The sequence below is a fragment of the Merops nubicus genome, unplaced genomic scaffold (genome assembly GCF_000691845.1).
Source record: "Merops nubicus isolate BGI_N331 unplaced genomic scaffold, ASM69184v1 scaffold23103, whole genome shotgun sequence".
NCBI lineage: Eukaryota > Metazoa > Chordata > Aves > Coraciiformes > Meropidae > Merops > Merops nubicus.
Genome location: NW_008599905.1, coordinates 911 through 12,056, shown reverse-complemented (window position 1 = coordinate 12,056; position 11,146 = coordinate 911). Strand labels below are relative to the sequence as shown.

General features: G+C 37.5%; 1 long non-coding RNA gene across 1 annotated transcript; it reads right to left on the bottom strand.

The window, feature by feature from the left end:
• Positions 1–644: 644 nt before the first annotated feature.
• LOC103770304 lies at positions 645–9,459 on the bottom strand. The gene is made up of 4 exons (XR_608141.1): positions 9,335–9,459; positions 6,171–6,237; positions 2,612–2,717; positions 645–905 (listed from the first exon to the last, which is right to left on the bottom strand). It is a non-coding gene; the product is annotated as an uncharacterized LOC103770304 (long non-coding RNA).
• Positions 9,460–11,146: the final 1,687 nt, after the last annotated feature.

The following is an 11,146-nucleotide window of genomic DNA, read 5'->3' as shown; positions in this document are numbered from 1 at the left end:
GTTTGTTCTTAGGAAATGGCAAAGTATTTACCCTAAAACAAGATTTGTAAGATAGCCACACAAATTATCTTTGAGAAGCTGTCAGGGTGGATATTGAATTTCAACTGAACTCAAGACTTCTTAAACTGAGTCAGTGTTATGGCCCAGAGAATACATTTGCAGTACCCTGTTCCAGGAACAAAGGTGCACCTACGAGGATCCAACTGCATAACCAGGGACTAAAGATCTAGGGCTGCCCATCCCTGCTAACGTGAACAAACTGTCTTTTAATGGGACCATGCATATGAACAACAGCTTCCAGGCTCAAGCCCAAACTAGTTAATGATAATTCATGTGAGGAAAGTTAGGATGATGCAAGCAGTTCAATGCCTTCACCTCCAGAATTACAGCTAATAGTAACAACTATACCCTTAATAGCCAATTAACAAAAAATACGTATGTCGCTCTAAGATTAAACAAAATTTAGAGAATATGCTGTTACAAAATATATTTTGACATATTTCCTAAGAAGCAATTCATACAGTCATTAATGCAGAGTTATTTACAGGGGACTCAAAGTGGAATATCAGTTTGAAGTAAACCAGTATATTGGTTTGAATTTGATAAAATATTGGCGAATACAAGTTTGTGACAAGGAATTTCAGGGTTTGTTCTTACTTCAGTACTATCTTTTTAATAAGCACATATACATATGTGCTGAAACAAAAGGCAGCAATTATAAGTATTTACTAGAATGACCAGAACTGGTATTTGAACACAGACCATCCTGTCATTCGTTTTTGAAGCCGTATCTTCACTAATTTATCTTCTGGTTTTAGTAGTCTTCTATCCTATTACCTCGGAGAGCTACAGATCATCTGGAAGTTTCACACTGGTATAGGAAAGGAATGTCTGTTCGATGCAGTCTGGAGATTGTAAAGAAAAGAGAGTTGTACTTCAGTTCATTGCAGTGACTCACTAGGAGCAGCGTTGCTAACTGATGTTAAACCTAGAAGCAGCAAAGCAGCAGCCCTTTTCCTCCCCTATGTCAGAATGGGAGGAAAAAGGCAAAATCTTACTGTTTTTTGTTATCTTTTTAAAAGAACACCTGAGAATATTTTGTAACTGCAGAGGTAATATTTGTTACATATTAAAACTAATAGTCACTGTAGAGGAAGGTACCCCTCTATGCAACAAGGACAGTCAAGTGTGACAACAATCAGTCTGAACTTCTTGTTTCAACACTTAAGATGCTCCCAAAATAAAAAAAAAAAAAAAAAAAATTTACATGTCCACCTCTCGAAACACTCCACAGACTATCAGCCTACGCATTTCAGCGATGCTTACAAGTAAAGGAAAAATTCAAAGCACTGAACTCAGATAAGACAACTCATTAACTTCAGTTAATGTTAGATTAAATAGTGTTCTGTGTCAAAGCAGAATTTTAACTGCAGGAGAGCAAAGAATCCCAGACCACATTATCCTATGCTTCCATTATTCTCATCAAGCTATGGTTTTAAAGCACCAGTTAGTCCTAACAATTATTTTTGAAACAGTATTTTTAAACTTTATTGTACTGAAAGGAAACAGGTATTTTCAGCCTCTCTCCACAAATTTCAGTATTCTGAAGAGGTTACCACATTATTAAGACAAGGGATGATGTGTAACTACTGTAAAAAGGAAGCGTTGCCATGCAGTTGCCAATTTAGGCTGGTTACTAAAAGGCAGTATAAACCTTATTTATTTACCACACAATTTTGGCAAGATGGCAAACTAGGAAGAAATAAGTTAGCTATGTTAATAGACCAATTCTTGTGACCAATCATGGAGAACCAAGATATGAAAATCCATTCTATTACAGCAAGCATAGCTTCTCAGTTAAATCAAAATACAGTATTTAAGCATTTTAAGTAAACTGCAGAGCGGTGCAAATGCTACAGAACTTATTTCTAGGCTTAAATTTATCACCTTATCAAGCAGCTTAAGTTGCACACAAATGGAGACGCCTGATTTAAGTTGCATAGTGATGGCCAATAGATGCACCGAATGGATAAAAAGTTATTAAAACCAGAACAGTCTGGCTGTGTGCCAGACCGATTAGTCAGCTACCCAAAGGATATATAAAGCACACTGCTGCATACACAACCATCATACTTGTACACGACTGTCTTAATCCAGTCGTGTAAAGAGAGACAATACTCATCTATTGTTCGCATGTCCAGACCCATGTCAATCAGATTTAATATGCGGGCAGATTAGTGCTTCCTAACGTGCTCACAACAGGTTGACTCCTAAAGCCAGTTTTCCAACACAAAGGGCAGGATCCTGACAGGCAGCAGACACCGTTTCTTGGTTAGGAAAAACAACAGGTTTCTCTTAATTTTTGTTACTGAACATTAGCTTCAGGGAAGATGGGAGGCAACACAGATGCATTATTTACTTTCAAATTTCATGACCTCAAGAGACTTCAGACACTTCCAAGTCCATGTAGAGTATATACAACATTCTTGACAGATGTTCAAAAACCATGCGACTTCTGTTTTGTGATAGAATTTTGACTATTTTTATTGTAAGTATGTCACTCTTCTCAGTTTTCCTGGGAGAGATAATCTTATCACTAAAAATTGCTTACCTTCAGTACAAGAAAAAAAATCTTGTTCTGTGAGCAGCTGCCATGCTTTCAGACATATTTCTGACTTTAAGATAATTAACAAAGCCTCGGAAGAACAGGAGGAGTCCTGAAAGTGCAGAAAAATGCACAAAATTAAGTATATCAACCTAAGTACACCTTATCGTACATCTTATTAAAATATTTTTTAAATATAGATTATACTAAGGAAAGTGAGGACTTTATGCATCATATTCACATATTCAAAACGCAAATCATCTGCTTCTACCTTGTGATATTAGGATACAGCCTTATGGAAGGCTTTTCAGAAATTTTACACTCAACCGGGGTTCAAGTACCATCCGCTAAAGACTGCATGAAAGAACATAACAAGAAGAAAAAAGAAATCACGCTGCACATTCTTCTCACGTGGAATTCTTAAAGTAAGTTACTGGTGCGTTAGAAAACAACCTGAACCACAAAATGTACCTTCAGAAATACATAGTTCCACTGCAAGTCAAAACAGGGAAAATAAACAGACACAACCCGAAAGATCGGATAATACAGAGTGCTCTAGCAACAAACCAAAAATACACTGTAGTAGATGAACATAATTTTAGGATTGGCACAGCAATTTGGTGCATTTTTCTCCAGTAAGTAAACTTCACCAGATTAATCCATTCATCAGTTGGATCCAGGAGATCAGTTGGATCCTGGACAGATAAAAAACAATGTTCACAGAGCCAGCAGGGGTTGAAATCTCCTCTCTGTGTCCAGTGGAGAGAAACAGGAACCTGGAGAGCAATTCTCCTCATTCAACACACACGGGGTGCCCTGAAGGGACATGCTTGTGTATGTACACATGCATAAAGATTCCAAAAGTTCATACGAAAACCTAAACTGAAGCTTAACTAGGTTAGCAAAGGATTTTATCCTTTTCATCACCTTATATCTTCATAAACAATCTCTATGGTTAACACTGATATTTTGCTACGCGATGCACTTTGTCTTCCTGTTTCCAAATTGAAACTTTTTTTCCCCTATGTTCACTTCTTCTGTAAATACTTCTTAGTTGTAAGTTTCCATTTTATTCACTTTCTTTTTGCTTTTTTAACCTGATGCCTCATTAAGACACATAAAAAAGCTTCCAACACAGAGAACGCTCTGTTAACAACCGGAACTTTGACCTAAGCCAGACACATTTCTGTGATTAAGGTGAATTCTGCACAGAGAAGAAAGCACTAAGATCTGGACCAAAAGTTTGCTACAGAAGCTGCTACCCAGGCATTCCAAGAGACAGTCCCACATTCAACTGAAAAGTAGCTGAAACAGCAAAAGGTGGGCAGGCATCTCTTAAGGTGCCTGGAAGCATACGTTCTGCATTGCACATGTTGACAAACCAGATCAAGTTCAACCCATATTTTAAATTTCTCTGTTTAGGAAAGAAAAAAAAAAAAAAGAAAAAAAAAAAAAAAAAAAAAAAAAAAAAACCCACAACACCACCAAAACACTTTCCATTGTGTTCCTCAAAAAGAAACATTGGCTAACATTTAAATTTAAAAATAAGAATTGTCTCTGTCTTCAATTTGTCCACTGTAGATGACAGCTCCTTGGACGTAGACCACTATGCTTTTCTGTGAAGCGTGAGCAGATTTTTTCCAGACATTGAAAGAAGGGAAGGGAGCAGAAATAGAGAGGTGAACACCAGAAGAGAGAAGATGGCAACAGGTGGGCTCAAATATGTCCAAAGGACTATGCAAAAGAAAGAATCCAACTCAGTTGATTCACTCCTGAAGAGACACAGGACACATTGCTTCATGTGCTCTCAATGGGAAAGTTATCCAAAACAATGAAATACAGATCTGTCTGGCAGAGCTCCCTTGACTTGATAATACTCCCCACGTCCTGCTAAGTAGCTCTGTTGGGTTAAATCCTTCTATGGTGTTCTAGCAATCTTGGTGTATCTACTTTATCAGTTTAAAAAAACTGTTGGTGTATTTCATGCAAAACATTCATAAGATAAGAGATCACTGACTGCTGGATGCACTCTGCATGCCTCACAGTACCTTTAATTCCAAGGCATATTATAAACTTTGTGAGTTAAAGGAAAAAAAAAAACACCATAACTTCAAACAGCTAAGGTTGAAGATAACACTGTCCTAAATCTAAGTGAGCTACCAGCTGAACTAGTGCTGCAGAAGACTAGGAAAAAGAGGAAGCACAAATGCACAGCTTTTGCCATAGATGCAGGGGGAAAAACATCATGGGAAGAACACACCATCTTCATCCAAGTAAATACAGTGTCATACCCCAAGTTCAGGTACCACAAGGGTTTGTTTTAAAAATTAAAGGTTTATCTGGAGATTTTGGTACCTGTAAAGAGTCATTTCACTTGCTACTTAAATGCAATCTCCTCAAACAGAGTATGGAAGTGTTGAAGGCACTGGTGCTGTCACTAAACATCTGCAGTGGCTGTGTATCTCAAGCAACCAAGTGACCAGCAGAGCAAGCTGAGTATCAAGAAGCCTGATGAATGCCCTCGAACCTTACTAAAAGGCAGACAGATTAGGTTTTAGGTAAAACTTTATTCTGGCATTTCTTGTGAGATAAATAATGAGTTACAAACAGTCAGGATCTCAGTGTTGGGTTGGTTGTTTCCTGTTGTAGGTGTATGTTTGGTTGGGTTTTTTGTTTATTTGTTTTTTAAAATGTATGCATGGTTTCATTCTAACATTTGCTGTTAGCCATTTGAGTCAATTGTCTCAAAGGGAAGAGTGCCACCTACTGAACCAGCAACAGTTCACTACACTTTCAGAGCTAGGAAATAAAATGGATAGCAGCAAGCACTTCTATAAAAGAAAATAATTCCAGATTCCATATTCAAATCATAAAATCCACAGCAGGAAAAAAACGTATAGTGCTTGGGGTTTGGTATATCCTAATTAAAACCAGACAGAAGATCAGAGTTTGATGCGTGTAAGGCTTTGAACAGGGGCACACAGACCTCTTAAGAGAAAGCTGACATCATGGGAGCACTGTGATCAGAAAGCATGAAGGCATTCTCTCTTCTGACTGAGAAACTACTGATGCAGTGTGCATTTCAAAGGACTAGGAAAGGACACTTCGTGACCTGCGTACAAGACAGCAGAATCCACCTTCCTAGGATCAGTCACATTTCTTAAAATTTAACACATTTAGCACAGGTTTATACATGTAAGTATGAGGTATCACCTTGTGCTATGTTCTCTATATAAAGCTGAAGTTTCATCACAGTTCTGTGCCTCTAGGTCAGTAGAAGCAGCTTAAAAAGCACAAATTACAGGTCTCAGGTATGCATATAATTAAGTATGTAGAACATTTTTTGAGCTGAGGGTTATTTGAATGGTTTGCAGTTCACACAGTAACGCCACTATGGTAACCAATAACATTTTTATTTCCATAGTATTCACAACTACACACAAGACTATCAGCAGCTGAAGAAAAACACATAGCTAAATGTGCTACAAAACTCTTACTTACAATGACGTGATTCATCTTTAAGTACTTCCACGTCTAAGCACAAATGTTTTCAATCACCACTTACCAAGTACAAGAAATATCCACCAAAGCCAGTACTGTCCGTTGAAATATCCAGTAAAGTAATCTGAAAACTGAAATTCATACACAAGGCTTAGTTGCAGTAAGACAGGTGACTAAGACACGCTTAATGCACTAAGCAAACACACAAAGCGCAGAGGAAAAAGCAAATTTAAATAAAAACAATATTTTCAACTAAAATGAAAAACTGGTATTTGTGCAGTAGTTTAAGACACAACACTTCCAGTGTCAGCTGGTCTTTGGCAAATTTATTTTAAAATCTCTAAAAAAAGTGTATATATATATATAAAAAAAATCCAAACTTGCACTACTTGCCAGAATCATTTGACATTCTCTATTACAATGAATCGCCACTCTCAATTTTCTTTTTTTTCCCCCCAATGCCTGCCATCCCAAACACATTACAGCAGCCTGCTGCTTTAGATATTAACACCAAAAGCCACATTAGTTTAATCTTATCAGACAGGGATGTTCTGCTGACCCCTCAAAAGAAGAGCTTTTGACCTTCTGTATACCCCCTACTGTTAATCGCTGCCAAGAATACCGGCCCCATAAAGACCCCCAACTCATTAAAGTCTTTTCATTTTCCAACCAGCATTCAGCTCCCAGCAGTGAGCTGAACGCAACTAAATGAACCTTGAAGTGGCATTTCAACTGTTCCTGTTAGTGACCATGGTAGACAGTTTTGTCCTCCCTGTGATGTGGGAGGCAGCTGGAGGGCAGGGTGTGATGGTACTGGAGACAGGTATCTGTGCCTTTACCAGACTCCAGACTGCATGCTTCACTGATGAAAAGGCTAATCAAATGTCTCCAAAACTCACATGAGAAGAATGGGGAGATGCGTGAAAAGTTGCCAGAAGGAATAAAATAACCTATTTAGTAGCTCTACATGCTTTCCATGTCCTTCCCATGCTACTATCATTCAGTATGTTTACTGCAACCTGCCACAGTGCTGCTCATTTGCCAATTCTTGGACCTTTCAGTAGTGTCAACCAAGAAATCACATAGTTCAGGCACGTAATTCAGTTTGCTCCAAAAAAAACAAAAAAAAAGAAAAAAGGTAAAGAGAACAGCCTGAGTCTTCACACACACAACCAGATAAATTCCAAAGAACACTATATATATTAGTAGGTTTGTTGTTTTTTTTTCCTTCAAGTAACTGTGCACTGACATCCACATGTTTTCTCCAGAATAAAGCCAAATCATGTAAATTCTTTAAAGGTTTAATCCTGCGCTGTATTCATTTCTATGAACAATCCAAGAAAAACATATCAAGAAACAAAATTGCTAAGTTGAACTGAAGAACAGGTATTTACATTACCCCTAGCATTTCTATGTTCAGCAGAGTAAGCATTTTGTATTTTGACACTTCATTAAAGTATCACATGAATACTCAATTCCAAGGAAGTTGAAAACATTATTAATCTCATCTCACCTGACAGTTTTTTCAATTCTCTAAACATATATACCAATACACTTTTTTTAAAGGTTAGAAATTGATTGAATTGAAAAGATTTACTAAAACCAGCAATCAAATAGTGGCCTATATGCATTACTCTCACATTATTTTTTTTTTTAGGCAGAAGTAGCCATGACTGCAGAATTTCCCCAACAGCAGAATTACACTTGGTTTTTTTTTTTTTTTTTTTTTCCTCCTACTCTCTCCAGTAAAAACTGATGCAGAGGGAGCATATATGAACTCAGACTGCTTACACACTACAAAGTTTTGTACCACTGACCAAGTGAGAAAGGGCAGCACAAGCCTTCAGAGGAGCCTGAAACAAAGGAATTGAACAATTTTGTGCACACATGCATGTTTGTGTGTCACCAGTGTAACAAAATTGTTGGCATACACCTTGTGAGCTTTCTGCACTTGTCTCTATAAAGGGAAACAACACAGGAAGATGATAATCTTCACATTTTGGAATTGGTCAGCTCTAGTATTTTAGAATTAGTGAGAGATTATATACAAGAACTGAAATATAGTCTGGAACACATTAGCTCTTCAAGGAAGTTTAACATATATTAAATTTGGTTTTGTTATGAACACTTTTTCAAGTAGATAGGAATTATAAAACTGACAATGAGCAAGTTCTGCCCTCTGTTTAGTATGCCTCAAGGGAAGCTGAAAATATCCCCAAAAAATGCACAGTTGAAAAACTCATGTCTTCTTGCTCCCTTAAGATAAATTCCATCCCAAACCCTGAATTCCAACTAAATACTCCCTAATCACATCTGGTCCTGTAGCATTCCCCTGCCCTTAAGAAAAAAATCAGAAAAACAAGCAAAACACAAAACCCACCCCAAAAACACCCTCAGCTCTAAGAAGGATGCAGGACATGTCCAGGAAGAACCATGCAATCTCTTCTCTCTGCACACCTTGTACTATTGTGCTAAGACCAAATCAAGTTAAGTTACTAGCACACATACGGGGGAAAAAAAAAAAAAAAAAAACAAACAAAACCCACAAGGAATAATTCAGAGATGGCAGGGCATAAAAGATGACTAAGTTATCCAAGACCTCTTTCTTCATTAGATGAGATGAGATTTTAAATGTTGGGTCTTGTGGACATGTAGAATTCAAGTTCAGAAAGAAGCATTACGCTTCATGTAGTTTAGTCAGCTAAGTAACTTCCATTTGGTTAATACACCTTTCTGAAAAGTACCTAGTCTTGCAGTGAAAATATCAAGAAATTGAGCATCTAAGATGGTAAAAATGTGATTAACTTCATATTCAATTTTGTTTTGATTCAGTAAGTATCTTACAGTGAATAAAAGAATCAGATACAAGGGAGAAGTCTTTTCTGATTCCCCCTGCAACAGGTTGAGCCATTTATAGATCTTGCTCCACTTTTGTATGCTTTTAAATATTTGTACAAAGAATGAGGCATTCTGCCATTATTTTGGTGGACAGATGAATAATAAATGCTATATCAGATAAAAACAGATTAAGCATCATTAGCAAGCACCTACGAAAATATAGCAAGTAAATTCTCTACTGAAGTGGAAGTCAAAGAAAACTCTAGGCACTCTGTTAAGCACTGGAATTTAACACACTGATTTCTAATTCCATTATTATATATCCTTGAATAAATTGTTATAGTTTGGTTCTACAAACAGAGTGTGTAGAGCGTGAATCAAGAAACATACCCGTACAATGAGAATCCATTTGATCAGGGACAGACCAAATCCACAGATTGCACCATACCTTCCAGCTATGGTATTTGTTATACAGAAGGATAAACAAAATCCAATCCAGTTGAAAATAAACGCCACTATAAAATAAAAGAAACAGTACCTTCTGTTAATCTGTATAGCTAAGCAAACAGACTTAACATTAATTTCATTTTTAAACTAATAAGGACATGCTTACACAGTCAGTAATTCCCTTCCGGTAATTCAAGCTTTCAGAGACCGACTTTGAACCCAGACATTCCCCACGGTACAGTCACTTAATAACAAAGCAAATGGTAAACAGGCTGGAACCTACTACTTTAAACAAGAGAAAATTCCAACATAAAAGGAAGTATTACATTGCTACAGAAATCTAACCAGAGGACAACAGACATGAAGGGTAAATGCAAACAAAGGACTATAACATACAAAACTTGGATTAAAACAAACAACAAAAAAACCCAAACAAAAACCAAAAAACCCTGCTACCCTTTGATAACCAAAAATATAGTTATATGCACACATACGTGCATGTATCAAGGCTGCACATTCAGCTTTATCCAGTTTGGATGGAACAGAATAAAAGTACCCGCTCTTGCTCTGTAACATAGTATAGAAATGAAGTTGAGAAGCTGGTGTTTCAGTGGTTACTGTCTTCTCTTTTTGATCTGCATTCAAGTGCAAGGTATAAAAAGCCTTGGAAGTTCTACACAGAAGCTTAAGACATCAAGAAACAAAAGGGACACTGAGCACAAGCACCGATGTTACTCCAGCTCACTCTTTTACACAATGCCCAGTGGTTTCATAACTGCCTATGTACCCAACAGGCAGCAACATCATCTCTGCTGGCTTCAGCTTCAGCTTGCACCCATCAGGTCAAAGCATGTGAACTCCCAGTTAGATCATGTCCCAGCTTTGGGAGTGATGGCAACTAATGTGAAAACCATCAAACAGAAAAGCTGGGGAACTGGCAGAAGGCAGCAATTCAAGCATTCTGGAGAGGCTGCCAAAGAAGCTGTAGTTGCCCCCTCCCTGGAACTGTTCAAGGCCACCCTGGATGGGGCTCTGAGCAACCTGATCTGGTTGAAGATGTCCCTGCCTATGGCAGAGATGTTGGAACCAGGTGTTTTTTAAGGTCATTGCCAGCCCAAACTGTTCTATGGTTGGGAATAGAAAACTTGTCAATAGTTTTCTTAGATAAAAGTCAGTTTGGGAAGATAATCTATGAACAACTAACTTTTTTGTTTTAAGATTTAAGATCTTGTTACACCTCCCCCAGCAATGCACATAAACACGCGATGATCTGCCCACAAATGCAATATTGGTCTGTAAAACTGCAGTGGGATTCCATGAACTGTAAAGAAATTGAAGTTCCAGGAGAAGTTTTGGAAGACTTTACATCAACACAGTCATTCTGCACTAGTGAGAAAACATCTTAACTCAAACAGAACTATACGCAACAGATGGTGGCAATGAGAATGCTTACTTCTATGCTCACAAATCAAACCCCACAACAAACAACTGCAAATGCTGATCCAAATTGGTACATGCAGAAAAAAAAAAAAAAAAAAAAAAAAAAAAAAAGAGATAGCATTTCTATTACATAAGAACTACACTGGGCCATAACATTTACCTACATTTCCAAAACACAAGAAAAACATTTACATTTGAGAAAGTCTGGATACGTTGTTTTGAAAATACAACTTCCCTATGTTAAGCAAGGTCTCCAAATCCACCATACTTTCACGAGTTAAGTACTTCAGTGCATCTGTTCCTGTTCCAGCATAA